General features: G+C 35.3%; 1 long non-coding RNA gene across 1 annotated transcript in view; it reads right to left on the minus strand.

Annotated features, from left to right (window-relative positions):
- Positions 1 to 6,875: 6,875 nt before the first annotated feature.
- Positions 6,876 to 17,628, minus strand: part of LOC143678914 (uncharacterized) — a 91,974-nt gene continuing 81,221 nt past the window's right edge. The window contains exon 4 of the long non-coding RNA XR_013173473.1: positions 6,876 to 6,971. This is a non-coding gene — a long non-coding RNA (uncharacterized LOC143678914). The remainder of the gene's footprint in view (positions 6,972 to 17,628) is intronic.

Raw genomic sequence — 17,628 nt, forward strand, 5'->3', positions numbered from 1 at the left:
ATGGTGATATACAACATTTCATCCATTAATTTTCTTTGGGTGGATACCTAAGTCATTACTATGTTTTTAATAGCTTGAATATTCATGCTATATGCTTATAAAATGGACAACCTACCTTGTCTCCATCTTTTTAAGTCAGATCGTTCAGAATGAATATTTATTATATCCAGACATCATAGGAGATAGTATAAGAAAATTTAGTCCAATTGTACATCATCTGATATATATCTGAATAGATTTGAGTATGTATGTGTGATGGTTTCAAAATGGCACTTCACTAATATTTAGAAATTCCTGTCATCAAGATGTGGGGGTCTCTGTTTCCTCCCTTAAAATCTGGACAGATTTATGATGGCTTCATTCAGGAATTTGGTGCAAGTGACACTATCTGCCTCCTGAAATTAGAGAACAAGAAGCCGTGTAGTTTCCACCTTTGAAAGACTAGCGGTAAGCATATTAAATCTCCGGGACCTTAACTCCTGCAGTTGTGTCACCATGAATGGAGGAGCTGAAGCTGCAAGGAAACTCCACAAGTTGAGGCTTCACTCAAGAGCTGCAGCTAAGCCTTACTTTAGAGTCACTGCAGTCAAAGCACTAGATCCGTGAATGGAGAAGCTTCCAGGTGCCTCCATACCCCAATCTATCTAGTCACCTCCAGTTAAAATAAACGAGAGGCAAGCCATCAAATTTCCTGACCTACAAGCCCTTGAGCATAATAAAAAGGTTTTCATTTTATGGTTTTAAATTTGGGATTGTTTGTTATTCAGCAACAGATAACCAGAATAATATATGTATTTTGTAAGTTTCAAAATTAGAACATCAAATATTAATTTAACCCTAAATATAATCAAGTTATAAACCCCAAAATTTCTCCAAATTACATTTTGAAGAAAAAGAAAGGATTGGAAAGTAAAAATGTATTTCCATTGATTTATAATCCTAATCTAGAACACATTTTATAATGCAGACACTTTTATGAAATGGTTTTTAAATTTTGATCTGAAGTCTTCAATTCAGGAACAGAAAAACAAAATCAAACAAAATAATAACAACTCCAAAGGGAGCAAATATATCACTGCAGTAGAAATTTACATAAAAATGGAAATACGTAGAATGTTTTATAGTAAATAAAAAAGATGTTTCATTTAAATGTGATCAAATTGAAAATAATGAATTTTATTAATTTAAATATGAATCACATTTATTTCTTTCATTGACAACATGTTAAACACTCCTTGGAGGTAGAGCCTAAGATAATGGGTTGAGGGAATCATATTGGATTCCCTCAAGAGCACATATATATTATTAAAAAAGAGAAACAGTAACAATATGCATGGGTTTGCTGGCATGGAATTGAAATAGGTTGGATGAATTTGGCCTCTCAGGATGTGCTGCTGAGTCTGGAACCTGAAATATAAAAAGAAACAAGCAATGCAAAATTCTTAGGAAGAAAATATCAGGTAGAGGCACCCATGGAGCACTGAAGTTCTTCGAAAAAAATAATTTTGTTCCATAATGGAAGGATCATTTAACAGTAAACATTAGTGAGATAATGCATATCACATACTTTTCACAGTGTCTCATGCATTATATCTAAAAGAAATAAATACGCTTGTTTTTACTAGAAATGTAAGCTTCAAAGGCTGGTAGGCAGTGTTCATAATGACATTAATATTTCTAAGGAATCCATTCTGGCCATCTGGAACATTGACTGGGAATTGTTTGTAATGACTGATTTCACATGCGAGGTAAAATACGCATACAGGATCTGAAAAAAAAAGGTGACATCTATAATACACCAGTCTATAATTTACTTAATAGAACACAAGTATCTTCCAAAGGACAGGAAGCTACATAGCAATAAATTTGTAAAGGCTGTAATGGCTGCTCCCTAGGACACTTTTTAATCAGTACTAATTGAGAAGGAAGTTTACCGCTGAGAAAAGGGCATATTTTACATGAAAGAAAATAATCAACTCTATGAATTAATTTATGTTCACTAGAAAGCAGTATATGTGTAAAGCTTTCACTTAAACTTCTTTAAAAGACATGTAAGATTGTAAATGTCTTTATTTTAAAGTCTATATACAATTTTACCAAAGCCATGAAACTGAAAATATAATCAATAAATTTTAGAATGATTATAAAGGATTCTATGTTATTCTTTTTTTAGAAAAGCTACAAAAATCAACCATGTGTAAATCATTGAAAAGATAATATAACCATTTTGTTAAATTAAGTGTGTTATATCACAAAACCTTTCGGAAGATAATCGTTGTGTGTTTTTTTTTTCCCATCTTTGATTTATTTAATGTGCTATATTGCATAAGTTGATTTTCTTATGTTGGCACACCCTTTCATAACTTGAATAAAATCCACTTGCTCATATTGTACAACTTTTTTTTAAAGTGCTGTTGTACTAAGTTTGCAAGTATTCTGTTGAAGAAATAACATTTATGTTCATTAGAGAAATTGGTCTGTAATTACCTCTGTTCCTGTAGTATTTTTATCTGGCTTTGGTATTAGGGTAATGTTAGCTTCATAGAATGAGTTAGGTAGAGTTCTCCCTGTTTTAACTTTTTTTTTTTAACAGTTTGAACAGGATTGGGATTAATCCTTCTTTGAAATAATGAAAGAATTAACTGGTGAATCCAACTGGTCCTGGGCTTTTCTTTCTTGGAAGATTTTTGGTGACTGATTCAATCTCTTGTAATTGGTGTGTTGGGAGGTCTTCTAGTTCTTTTAGAATCACTGTAGGTTGTTTGTGTGTTTCTAAGAATTTGTCCATTTCATCAAAGACGCTTATTTATTGGCATATAGTTGTTCATAGTTTCCTCTTACTATTCCCTTTACTTCTGAGAGGTCTTTAGTAATGTCCCTCCTCTCATTTCTTTTGTTTTTTGTATTTGTGTCTTTTCTCTTATTTCCTTGCCAGTCTAACTAATGGTTTATCAATTTTATTAATCTTCTCTAAGAACCAAATTTTGGTTTTGGTAATTCTATTATCTTTCATTCTCAATTTAATTTATTTCTGCTCTAATATTTGTTGTTTCTCTCCTTCTGCTTGCTTGTGATTAGTTGGCTCTTCTTTTTCTAGTTCTTGCAGGTGTGCAGTTAGGTCTTTTATTTTAGTTCTTTCTTCTTTCTTAATGTAGATGTTTAGGGCTCTACATATTTCCATCTTAGCATTGACTTCACTATGTCCCACATGTTTTTATATGTTGTGTTCTCATTTTCATTCACATCAAGATATTTACTGATTCCCCTCCCAATTTATTTTTTCCACTGATTGTGTAAGCGTGTGTTGTTTTATTTCCATATATTTATGAATTTTCCAGGTTTCTGCCTGTTAGTGATTTTCAGCTTCATTCCATTATGGCCAGAGGAAGTGATTTTTATGATTTCAAACATTCTATAGTTATTGAGGTTTTGTTTGTTACTCAGCAGGTGGTCTATACTGGAGAATGATCCATGGGTACCTGAAAAGAATTTATTTCATGTGGCTTTGGAGTGCATTGTTCTAGATACTAGAAGAGCTCATTCTAAACCCTAGAAGGTCTGGGTGTAGTTCACTTATCATATTATTCAAGTTCTCTGTTTCCTTATTAACCTTCTGTTTAGATATTCAATCTGTTGATGAAAGTGATGCATCAAAGTTTCCAACTATATTTGTAGAAACATCAATTTTCTCCTCAGTTTTAGAAGTGTATGATTCATGTACTTTGGGCACCATTGTTACTTTCATAAATATGATTGTTATTTCTTCAGAGTGGATTGCCCCTTTTACTAATATATAGTGTACATCTATACAGCTCTCTCTTGCCTAGGGTTTTTTTTGTTTGTTTGTTTTATTGCATGAGCAGGCACCAGGAATCAAACCCCAGTCTCCTGCACAGTAGGTGAGAACTCTGCCACTGAGCCACCATGGCGTGCCCTTGCCGAGGGTTTTATTGTTGAATGGCTTTTTGTTAAAGTTCTTCTTTGACACTTGCTTCAACTTAGCCTAGACCTTTTGAACTGACCACATTTGACTGTTCAGATATCTTCAGCTCTCCTTCATCTGATTCTTATCCTGGATATGTGGGACAAGTTGTGAGATTACATTTTCACCATCAGGAGAAATATTCCTTTCCTTTGTTCCTCCTCTCGCAATCTTGATCTCTTGTATTTGTATTTGTTTTGCACATTTAGTTTTATTTTATTGACATTTCTTTCATTTCCTCTAGCTGCTTTTGCTGGAGGAAAAATTCTGGTTGTATGGTAACCCTGAATAGGAATTTCCCAAGTTAGTATTTCCCAGTCAAATCTAAACCATGGACCCATGAAGTGGGTACAAACTAGCTCCAAATAACCTTGATGAAAAAGTCAAGAAAGACATCAAATGACTTTTTTATGAGTCCCCAAAGCTGAACCTTCTTAGCCTACTCAGCAGGCACCACCCTTCAGAAAACTATAACCCCCTGCCCTAAGGAGGCTATTTGCTCTTAAATCTCCACACCTCTGCTTTTGTATGGGTGGGCTTAAAGCAATGGTCATTATCATCTCTTTCCAGAGTTGGCTGAAACAGAAGCTCAGACTTGAGACCCATTTGATCCAAATTTGCCAGTGTTCAGCCATTTCCCACCCCCCCACCCCCATTCCTGGGGTTAAGGATATCCACATCCCTCTCAATGCACCACCAGCAATGAACCAGACCCCAACATGACTTGCCTCAAGAGTCAGGGATTTGCATCTGCAAACAATACAGAGTGAGTCACTCAGAAATTTTTACTGCAGTTTCTCAGTTTCTTCACCCCAGTTTTCCTTGAATGCTGTACAATGCTCATCGGGCCTCTGGAGCCCCAGAACAGTTGTTTCAGAGATATCCTGCCTGTCTACTAGCCATTTTAGAAAAGGATGGAGTTCTGAATTTCCTACCCTGCCATCTTCCCCACAAATTCTGTGTAGATGCTTTTCATTTCAAATGAAAATACATTTCCTGTATTGTCAAAGAGACAAATATGGGCAGTGCAATTGTTGTTTTGTATACTTCTTTGTTTCATTTTAAAATGGAAAAATATAATGTCTGCATGCTGAGATGAATAGTCCAGAAAGGATGAAAAATAGATGATAAAAAAATGGTGAGGGGATTGCAAAAGCATGCAGGTAAATAGGCAAGAGGAGATGGAACCTAGTGTAAAATGGCATTTGCACAGTAAGCACAGAGTTATTGGAAAGAAGATGGGTACATGGTCATAAGTGAGCATAGGAGCATCGATGTGGTGGGAGCTTGTGTCACTTCTTTTCTGATGGCTTCTATTTTCTAAATGAAGAAAAACATCTGGCCTTCAGCTTGGAATGAATATAAAGAAGGAGATTATTAAAATTTAAGGAAAAAAGAATAATATGAAGTATTTGCCTAGGAGAATAGAAAAGAGGCTGGACTAATAAAGAGTAATATGATTATAAGTCAGCATTAAAAACCTACGTGGGGTTAGCGATCGTGACTATGGAGTGAGGTCAGCCTGGATGGTTGGTGTTTAGCTCAAACCACATTCAACTTCTTTCACACAATGTTGTTTGGGAATAGCTATAAAATTGGATTTAACCATGATGGTGAATTCACCAAGAACGTATCAAAAAGAGATGAAGAGACAAAGGAACAGAGGCAAATGCAAGTTAATCATACCATACTGATTGTTTATGAGACTGAAATAGGATAAGAAAGGAAAAGGACACATCTAGAGTGAAGGTCCCCCAAAAGTTAAGAAAGCAGGAGGTTTAAAATCTTGAGATAATTAAAACATATTGGAGACTAGACATTAAAGACCATTTGCTGAGGCAAAATATGGTGCTAGAGAGGATGATGTTTGAAATTGTGATTATGGGAGAAGTCATCATCACTAGTCATGAGAAGGCTAAGTGAATGATCAATGAAGTCAATCATTGGATAGAAGAAGAAGCTCATTAGCAAATAATTGCTTTGTTTTAGATATTTATAATAGGAGATTTGGAGAAACATATTACTAGTAAATAGGAGATGTTTTAAGAAGTTATCATAAACATATTCTATTGAATATTATCAAAAATATGAATGATAGTGCAGATGTATATTTGTTGATTTGGAAAATTATCATAACAAATTGATTAATAAAGACAATTTCTTATTATTTAAGATTCTTATTTTTCCTCCAACTGGAAGGAAATTCTTCTTATGTAGAATTTCTTTGGCATTCAACCTTCTTTACTATGACTAAATATCTAAATATCTTCTTATCTTTTCTACTTGGTTGTAGGCAGCTTTACTTCAAAACACGCCTCTAAATCAATTGATTTATCTACAAAATACAAAATTTGATGCTTAATGTCACTTATTCTGATAAACAGATAAGTTTCTTCATATTGCCCCACTACTTTCTGTTGTATGAAAAATAATTCTTAAAATGATGTCAAAGGTTAATGGTAAACACGATTATTTTCTTTTCTTCCCCCACCAACTGAAGCTGACTTCTCTTACTTTTATGAACCAGCTCTGTTTAATTTTGTATTTGCTCAAAAGATAAAATTCAGTTGTATTACTTTATTCCAATGCATATGTAAATTTTTAACCATATTTAGAGCTAAACTGATCCAAAGTCAGTGAAAACCCTTAAATAAAAGTATATAATTAAAGTAATGCTGAAAAAGATGAAGATATTTCTATATCTTCACATGTGATTAAATGCCACTGCTTAATCATGATTAATAAATATATGATAAAGCAAAAAATATAAATTTTTTCCCCAATGCGTAACTGAAAGTATTAGATCCTGGAAGTAGGATTTATGGGGATTCATGGAAATCAATTTCTTTAAAAGGCATTTTTAAGAACATAAACAAGCATTGTTGTTACCTAGGGCAAAATTAAGCATAAAAACATATTGCCTCTGAGCAGAACAAAATCATTTCTTGCAGTGAACAATATTGCAGAGTCACAGCATGAGCCTCAAATTCTATTTCAGGGAAGAGAGAGAGAGAGAAAGAGAGAGGGGAAAGCATGTTAATAATAAGCTTCTGTCCATTACCAGGGAAATCTAAATATTCTGGCTTGGATATGCAAGCTGAAGTAAGAAAACTACATCTTGCTACATATATTTTGAAAGTTAATTGGCATCATGTTTCCAACATTAAATTATCTCTTAAAGCATTCATTTTATTTTAAAATAAAACAGTCGCTATGATTAAGCTCTTCGCCTATTTTTTTCATCTCCCTTTGTTAAATTGGCAAAAAGAAAATTCTGTTTTCTTTCATTTTTTTAATCATAGAGGAAAAAGAACCATTTATTTTTACAATGTTTCTGCAACAGTATTTGGGGTGGTTGATAGTTTCATGGCACAGAATAGTAATGAATTTTAGTAATATCATGTAATCTTTTGCCATTCACTTTCTCCTTGAGTGTATATGCCTGTAATATCTTCTTTCCCTTCCCTGTCTGGTTTTACTGTAGTGCTCTAACTCAGGATAAGGGTCCATGTTAGCAGCTTCTCCTAAAACAAGCAGAAATGATATCATATGGCTGAACTGATGTGTGAGCAATTTGGACTACTCATCAGCCCCTGGACATTCTACCCTGGAGGATTGAGTGACCCAACCAACATAATCAGTCCTAAGTCTGAAAACCAGCTTACTTTGCAATATGTGATTTTTACTTTGCTGCACATTTCATTATTGTGTCACCTGGATAGCTTCACTATTTTCTTTTTTTTCCCCACTAGCTCCTTAAAAGCAGCCTTTTCTGCTCCCAGATAATGAAAAAAGCAAAGGAGTAGCAATATCCAGAAAACACAGCTGAATACACGTAATCATCACGAAACCTCACACTGTGATATATCATCTCTGACGCTGTAGAGCAGATGTACTATATTTAGTTTTAATATCTTGGAAACAGCATGGATTCAAAATTGTACAGTCGTCAGTCCCCACAGGAAACTATTTCATTTTCCATAATTTCCTCTTTTCATAGCTACCATGGATATAGTCTCTCTCTCTTTTTTTAACCTCACAAGTTCCTTTTGGTTTGACTTTCTAGAGATGCTGGAAAGTTTCCATCGAAACCTTTTTGAAATTCTAGGTTCATCTGTTATTTGTCTTTCCATGCAGTTATTCCATTTAAAACTTCAAAATAACACAGGTTCAAAATTATTTTACATATCTGAAGACAAGGAATCATTTCTACATAAGATTTTATCTAAGGCTTTCTCTATGGAGTTACCAATCAGATTTTAAGCTACCCCTCCTATACTGGGGTATTTGATAAGTAATTCTACTTGATGTTGCTAAGATTTCTCTGTTAATCATTATTAACTACCTCAGCACCAACTGTTAGAGAGAACCGATTCTCTGTGGTTTACCTGATGTTGAGCTTGTTTAGAACAGTACATGGCATGACCTGAGCAGATGTTTTGGATTTGTTAGATCACTGTGGCTTGCGTCCTAGTCCATCTCTTTTATTCATGAACAAGATGTACCAACCAAACTGTAGAGAACTGTTTAATAACACTTTTCCTCACCTAATCAATTCAATATAACCTCATCTTAATGTTATTACACTCCACAAAGAACATATGTCCAAATAAAGTCACATTCTGAGCTTCTGGGTAGATCTGCATTTTTAGGGGGCAGAAGGGTACACTATTCAACCCAGTACAAGCATTCAAAAGTTTAAATCTCTATGACATAAAAGAATTAAGGGTGAACCATGGTGGCTCAGCAGGCAGAATTTTTGCCTGCTGTGCTGGAGGCCCAGTTTGATTACTGGTGCCCACACACACACACACACACACACACACACACACACACACACACACAAGCTATAAGGTGGAAAGGAGATTGTGAGAGCTGAAAGCAAAAGGAAAGAGAACACAATATCATTTTGTCAAGTAAGCTTTAAAGCAACAGAGCATATTATTGTTGAAACAACAAATGAAAATATAAACATATTCCTTAATTTTGCAAAATTTATAAAAAACAAAAGAAATAAAAAATTTATTAGGAAAATAACAGTACGAGGCTTATGTAGTAGAAGTTAGCTACTTTATCATCCTTCATAATAGGAAATCAGTAAATAATGCCTGAAATAAATAAATATATAAATTTTCTTTGGGGAATATAATTTGAGATAGGGACAAGTGGAGCACTTATTTTTTTCCTATTGAGCTCTTTTCTATTATATGATATTTTAACCATAAGTATGTTTTCTTTTAATACAATCAATTAAAACTATTAAGCTGTTCTGTGTTTGCTTTATAGAGTACAGTAACAAATATGGAAACCCATATTACAATTTTATATATTGCTGGAATTAATTTTGCCTTGGATACTCTTATAGCTAGCCTTTTATTACGTTAGCCTGTGAGTTTTCTTTCACATGTACCTTTGTTTGGTTTTGGCTTCAAGGCTATAATGGTGTCATAAAACAAGCTGAGGCATGCCATGTAAACAAGAGCAAATGGCCAAACTGGAATAGCGCTCCTTTGAGAAAACTCTCATGCAGATAAGAGTAGCCATTGTGTGAGCCCCTCAGTGCCCATTCTTGGGATGCAGACAAAGATCTATCAGAGCCAGCTGGCAGTGTTAGTAGTAGAATTCCAAATCCTGAGCTACAGAGCATTTTAAAACACATGATTTGGAAAGGACAACCTTCCCTCTTCTCAACGACATGAACAGTCAGGAGATGTTCATTGGCTTGTTGAAATGACTGGCCAGGCCTTGGTTCTCCCAGCTAAGTGTTCCTGGTTGGGAAGGGAGATCCAGTTTTATCTCTGGAATATATATACACACATGCACACATATATTTTAAGCAATTTTACTGAGATATATGCACATATCATGTAATCCATCCAAAGTTTACAATTAATGGATTTTAGTATATTCATAGAGTTGTGCATTAATCACCGTCATCAATTGTAGAATGTTACTTTTAGGTCAAAAAGAAAAACCCAGTACACCTTTGGTAGTCATCTCTCAATCCCTCTCCATTCCCATACACCCCCATATAGTTGACGCTTTGCATTAGTACAACACTTCTCTAACAACTGATGAAAGATTATTAAAATATTACTATGAACTATAGACCATTGTATACATTAGGTACATATTCCCATATACTACTGTATTAGCAACACCATTTATGAATGTTCTACATATATTTTAATTTGTGAAAGAAGATTTTTATATGTGTCCTTTTAACCCCAGTCCACTATCCACAAAAGGGTTCACTTTGTCACACCATCTTCTAACTTTCATTCTAGTAACAACACATGACCTAAAACTCTCCTTTCAACCACATTCATATATATAATCCAATGCTCTTAATTACCTCACAATAATATGCTACCATAACCACTATTCATTCACAAACCTTTGCAATCCACCTAAAAACGTTTCAGTACAAATGAAACATCAGCTCCCCATTCTCTACCACTATCTAAAACTTGGAAACCAATATTCTAGCATCTAACTCTATGAGTTTGGTTATTATAGTTAGTTCATATCAGTGAGATCATACAATATTTTTACTGCTGTGTATGGTGAATTTCACTCGATATAATGTCCCCAAGATTCATCCATGTTTTCACATATATCAGGACTTCATTCCTTTTTACAGCTAAATAATATACTACTGTATGTATATATCACATTTTGTTTATCGATTCATGGGTTGATGAATATAAGTTGTTTACAGCTCTTGGCAATTGTGAATAATGCCATTATGAACACTGAGGGGTAATTATCTGTTTGAATTCCTGCTTTAATTCTTTTAGATATATAACTAATAATAGGATTGATAGGTCATATGGTAATTCTAATTTTGTTTCCTGAGGAACTGCCAAACTGCCTTCTACAATGTTTGCAGCATTTTACAACAGTATTCCTATTTCTCCACATCCTCCCCTACATTTGGAATTCTCTGTTTTTTTTTTAATAAGAGTAATTATAGTGGATATGAAATGATATCCCATTGTTAAAGACAGAATTCTGTCTTTAACTTTGCTATTTGATATTCTGACTAGTATGTAAGTCAGAGTAGTCTAATATGATTTATTATGTTTGGAGTATGTTGAGCTTCTTGGACATGTGTTTTATGTCTGTCATAAGAGTTGGGAAGCTTTTGGTTTTTATTTCCTCAGATAGTCTTCCTGCCCCTTTTCCCTTGTCTTCTTATTCTGGGACACCAGTGACATTTGTGCACTTCATGCTGTAATGCAAATCCTTGTGACACTGTTTAATTTCTCTCTCTTCTTTTCTCTGTCTATTCTTCTTACTGTATAATTTTGATTGTCCTGGACACTGAATCTTTCTTCTGCCTGTTCAACTCTGCTGTTGATGCCTCTAGAGTATTTTTAACCTCTTCTATTTTTCCTTTCATCCCCTTAATTTCTGTTATGTTTCATTTTATACTTTCATTCTTATTTATGATCACACATTGTATTCTTAATATCCTTTATCTCTTCATGCATATTTTCCTTCATCTCCTTGAGTTGACTTAGGAGATCTGTTTGAAATCCTTGATTAGTTGTTTCAACTTCTGTGTTTTTTTCTGAAGTTTTAATTTGATCCTCGGGCTTAGCCCTATCTTCCTGTTTATAAGTGAGGCTAGTAATCTTTTTTTTTTTTTTTTTGAAGTCTAGGCATTGATTATCTTGATGATTAAACCCTTAAGTTTAATTTCTCCCTCCTGTATAGGGCTTTATTGTAGATTGGTTTTATCATTCTACAATAAGGCTCTTCTTTGACCCTTAGTCTAATTTATTCTAGATCTTTAGTGTAACCCATGTTTAATTGTTCAGATTTTCTTAGCTTTTCTTCATCAGATTCTTCCTCTGGATGTATGGTGTGACTTTTAAGATTTCATTAATTTTGTAATTCTTTAATCTTTGTGACTTCTCCAGGAATCTTGATCTGTTCTGTCTGTTTTGTTCAAACTTCTCCCCCCAGTTTCTATGATTTGTTTAAATTCTCTCTCACTCAGTGCCATATTTTCCTTATATTTTCATTTTGGGGACTGCTTTATCTTATAGAAGCTCAGTTTAATCCTCTTAGCACCTTTATTCTGTGAGTGTTTTCTGTCTCTGCTCTCTTCCCAGTTAGTGTACCCTAGGGAATAAGGTGAAGATAATCCAGAAAGGTGGGTTACTTCAGAAATGTTCATTTTGTCTTTAGTTAGTCCAGTCAACTGAAACTTGATTGAGTGAGGGCACAACAGTACTTACCAGACTTTCTATCATGACCTCTCTGTCTGTTCTTTTTTTTTGTCACCTTTGGGGGCTATTTTGTATACACCACTCTTTAGCGACTTGTGTTCTGCCTCGTGTCTCCGTAGACTTTGGTCCCTGTGCCTGGAATGCATGGAATTTTAACTCACTGTTCTGAGTTGCACTACAGTCTCTTTCTGCAATAGGAGGAACCCAGGCCATACTTCCTATGTGAGACTCCCAAGCTGCATGGGACTGAGCGACGGACAGGAGTAGGGGAAACAATTGGCAATCTGAGATGACATTCTCATACATGATATTTTTCTTGTTTCTCTGATCCAGCATTTGTAGAGACCTTCTCCAGTCTCTACCATCCTCCAGAGTTCTAAACAAGTGGGATTTATCCTTTTATTCTAAACCTATGGGTGGGCTCCTTCAGGGAGTGTCTTATGTTACCATCTTGACGATATCACTGTAGATGTATTTTAATTTTTTTCTATGAGCTATTATAATAATGTTTTATACTTATTTACAATATTTCAATCATTATCAGAAACATGTTTTTGTCTAACATTGATTCTGTGATTTTATCAAGATTTACCTATGGCCAAATACTTACCCAGCTTTTATAATTGTCTTTTAAAATATTTAATAGTCTCTAGTCATTAAGTATATTGTTTTATAAATGGTTTTTGGTATATCCTAGGAAATCTTATTTCTCAAATACTTTGTAGCTTTTATGAATTATAGTCAGATTTGTTTATCCATTACTGAGAAATATAAATTAAGCTCTCAGTATATGGTGAATAGATCCTTACAATTTTGTCAATATTTACTTTATGCTTTATGAAGATTTCCTTCTTGTCTAATACTTAAAGCTGTTTAAACTCTGTAAAAGTTATTAAAACTCACATTTGCTACTTGCTGGGCTATCACTCAAGCTTATAGGCAAGAAACAGAAGACAAGACAGACTTTATAAGTGTGGTAGATTAGAGTTATTATTTGTCCATAAAAACATTTTATTAATCTTAATCCATACCTGTGGGTGTGAACTCACTGTAAATAGAACCTTTTGATGAAGTTACTTCTATTGAGGTGTGGCCTAACTGAACTAAGAAATAACTTGATCTTATTACTGGTGGCCTTTCAGAGAAGTGCCCAGAGAGAGAAGCCGTGGGGAGCAACCAAAAACAGGAAGTCAGTGTAATGCAGACAATAAAAGAGAATATGCTACTTTATGCATTGTTATGTTATGGAAAAGCCAAGGAACCCTAAAGATTGCCAGATACCCTTAAACGGCTAACCCCAGAAGAAATAAAGTCTTCTATCATCTGCAACTCTTAGCCAATAAATTCCTCTTATTAAGCCAAATCTCCAAGAAATGGGTAGTATTTGTTTTAACAGCCAGAAAATTAAAAGAACAAATGAAGAAGGTTCAAAAATAGGTCAATTTAAAAAGTGAATGCAGCATTTGGAAAAACTAGAAGATATTTTGCATGATTTGGGGTTATTAATAACAAGGAACTAGTATCTTTCCTGAGCTTGAATAGGTAAGATAAGGGAAAGGTTTACTGGATTCCAAAGAATCAATGTTTCCAGAGTTCTACATGAATGAGCTTTGGCCTTTGGTATGAGTTCAGCTAACCTATGGCAACATCAATGTAAGAAACTGGAATAATATTATGAGCTCTCATTATTTCCAGCCAGAAACTCCTTCTGACCAAATGAAATTAGAAATCAGAAAGCAAAGAGAAGTGTTGATAAAATTTACATGGTTTAACCACCCAGGACACAAGGGGAAAGGTAGAGGATAGAATAGAAAGGACAAGGAAATAAATTATAAAACCTACTATAGCTTATTTCATAATTTTTCTTTACTTGTAGTTTAACAATTTCTGCTTTGTGTCTGGTGAATTTAACACATTTGTATTTATTGAGATTATTATATATTTGGGATAATCTCCACAGTCCAAAATTTTGCACTTTTCTATATGCTTCATTTTGAATGTTATACATTTTGTTTATGATAACATAATTTCATAATGTAAAAATTCTCTATACTTATTTAGCTAATAGTCCATACAAATTGTTATACTAAATAATATAAGAACCTTAGAAGAGTTTTAATTTTTCACCATCCTAAGAAATTGTATGGAATAGTTTGTGCAGAAATTCAAATTTAACCAGTTTAACACATAAAATAGTAACATTTTGTAGAACCTGAGCTTTCTTTTTTGTTTTATTTTTTAAATGTACAAACAGGTTTACCAGTAGGTCATAGTCCATCTTGCCATTCTTTATCTGATTTTATTTTACTTCTTTTTTTTGTGGGGGGGGCATTGTCTGGGAATCAAAAGTTGGCCTCCCACATGTAAGGCAAGCACTCTACAACTGAACCACCCATGCACCCCTACTTATTCTTAAAATATGTTTTGTAGACATTTCTCCTTGAGATTATGTTGGTTATAAACTGTTTATTGGTTGGTTTGATTTTGCATATAACATTTATGTTTCATCTTTGCTTTTGAAAGATGATCTATAAGGAATACAATTTGATTTTTTCATCACTAATAAGAGGCTCCTATTTTTCTGTGAGTTTCCATTATTACTATCAAGAAGTCAACTGTCTATTACCTTCGTAAAAATTTATTTTATACATCTGGCTATTTGGGGGATTTTTCCCCATCTTTAATGTCATTAACTGTCACTATGACATACTGTACATACAGATTTTATTTTTAATTCTATTTTGGATTTGTTGAATTTTCTTCTTCTGAGAATTCAAATACTTCAACATTCCCTACCCTAATTTGCTTGGATTTTACCTTTTTCATTCTGCCTTTGTTAATATCTACTTCTGGAATTCTTGTTAGACACATTTGAGAAATTTTCATCCTGTCTTGAGTTTACTCTAACATCTTTTTCATATTTCACATCTCTGTTCTCTATGTTGCATTGTGAGTTGTTTATTTATTTATACTTTCCCTTCAGTTCACTAATTCAATTTCAGAGGTTGATTTAAAGTATAAACAGTGTGTTTTGGGAAGATGGCTGAACAGAATAGATCGAGGTCAGCCCTGCTTCACAGAAAAATTAGAGAAGGGATGGGAGAGTGACTGAGATGGTGATTCAAGAGAGCAACTGAACTGGGCGAGCTGTATTAGTTAAGGTTCTCTAGAGAAACAGAATCAACAGAAAACACAAATATAAAATTTATAAAAAGTCTCATGTAACCATGGGAATGCAGAGTCCAAAATCTGCAGAGCAGGTTGTGGTTGTGAAGCTGATGATTCCAATGGAGAGTCTGGATGAACTCCACAGGAGAGGCTCACTGGCCGAAGCAGGAGGAGAGCCTCTCTCTTCTGAATCCTCTGTAAAAGGCTTCCAGTGATTAGATTAAGCATCACTCATTGCAGAAGACACTCCCCTTGGCTGAATACAAGTCAAATCAGCTGTGGATGCAGCTGACATGATCATGATCTAATTCTATGAAATGGAATGTCCTCATTGCAACAGAGAGGCCAGCCCTTACCCAACCAGACAATCAGGTGCCACCACTTGGCCAAGTTGACACATGAACCTGGCCACGACAGGAGCCTTCTGTACCACATAAAGGTAGCCCTGTTGCAGAGGCTGAGGAACTGAGAAATAGGTATCTGGAGCCTGAGACAGCAACACGGAGCCCATGGGAGCACATGGATGGGAGCAGGAGACTAGAAAATAAGCCAGGATGTGTTTAAGGAATGCACTACACTTACCAGTGCAGCCCTGTGACTTGCAACTCACCCCACATACCAAGCACCCAAACTCCATCACCCACTCCCATTCCCCATGCTCCAAGCACCCCCACGTCAACAGCCCACAGCATGCGTACTTGCCCCATGCCCCTACCCTAAGTGCCGCACGGCCCACCTCTCCAGTTACCCTCTCAAGCTCTACCTCCCCTCCCTGTTCCTTGCAGGCTATTGCCAGTGCAGAAAGGCTACAGGCTGCTAACGTCCATACCAAGGCTAACTCTGCCTTCTGGCCATAGTGTTGCACAGGCTCACCCCTACCCATGAGCTCTGCACATCACTTTATGTCACTCCTAGTCCTGTGCAAGTTCACAACCTCCAGTCACATCCTTCATCTCTAAGAACTCCGGTTTATGACAGTCCTCAACTTTCACATGTGCACAGGACCTCAGTCACATCCTACAGCTCTGTGAACTTCAGCTTATGGCAGTCCTAGATCATAAATGTACACAGCCATCAGTCACACTTCCCAGCTGTGACAAAGTGCCAACCTGCACAGCTTGGTAAAATCTGCTCCCAACAAGCAAAACCATAACACTGACCTGCTGCCACAGCTCTATGCATGCTCACAAAGGGCCTTGTGCCTTAGACCAGTGCACACCAAGGTTTTGCCCCCCAGACTGGTACACCCACACAGCTACATCCTCCCTGGGAGCCCACATTCACAAACATCAGTTTAACATCCCCAACCTGTGCCTATACCTGCCTTGAAATGTATCACTGCACTGTTGTGCCCTTCCCTGTACCCTACTCCCTGCTGCACATCTATCCTGCAAACACAAGACTTTAGACTACTGAAAGAAATTACCTTCCAAAGTAAATCAATCAAGATATCTACATGCAACAAAAATAATAGATGATCACTAAGCATATCACAATGCAGACAGATATAGCCCTGCCTGAGGACCAAATTAAAACACCGGAGGAGACACAGATGTTGAGACAACTAATCAAAGATGTTCATACAATATACTTAAAAAATAAGTGAGTTGACAAATGATATGAAAAAGATCAAGAAGAAAGTAGAAGAGCAGAAAGAGGAACTTGAAAGAATAAATAGAAAAATAGTGGATATCACAGAGATTAAAGGTTCTGCTGACCAAATAAAAAACATACCAGAGGCACACAACACCAGGTTTGAAGAGAGAGAAGAAAAAATAAGTAATATAGAGGACAGGATAACTGGCTTTGAAGACTCAAAACAGTAAATGGCAAAAAATATGGAAACATTGGAATCGGATATCAGGAAAATGATAGACAAAACTAAACATGCAAACATAAAAATCAGTGGTGTCCCAGAAGGAGAAGAGAGGAATAAAGGGCTAGGAAGGGTAGTTTAGGATTTAATGGGAGAAACTTCCCAACCATTATAAAGGACATAAATATATAAATCAAAGAAACTCAATGAACTCCAAGCAGAATAAATCCAAATAGGCCTTCCCCAAGACACATTCTAATCTGTCTGTCAAATGTTGAAGAGAAGCAGAAAATTCTGAAAGCAGCAAGAGAAAAATCACATAAGATTGAATTTAGACTACTCAACTAGCACCATGGAGGTGAGAAGGTAATGGTATGATATATTTAAGATTTTGAAAGAGAAGGGTTCTAGCCAAGAATTCT

The sequence above is a fragment of the Tamandua tetradactyla genome, chromosome 4 (assembly GCF_023851605.1).
Source record: "Tamandua tetradactyla isolate mTamTet1 chromosome 4, mTamTet1.pri, whole genome shotgun sequence".
Classification (NCBI taxonomy): Eukaryota; Metazoa; Chordata; class Mammalia; order Pilosa; family Myrmecophagidae; genus Tamandua; species Tamandua tetradactyla.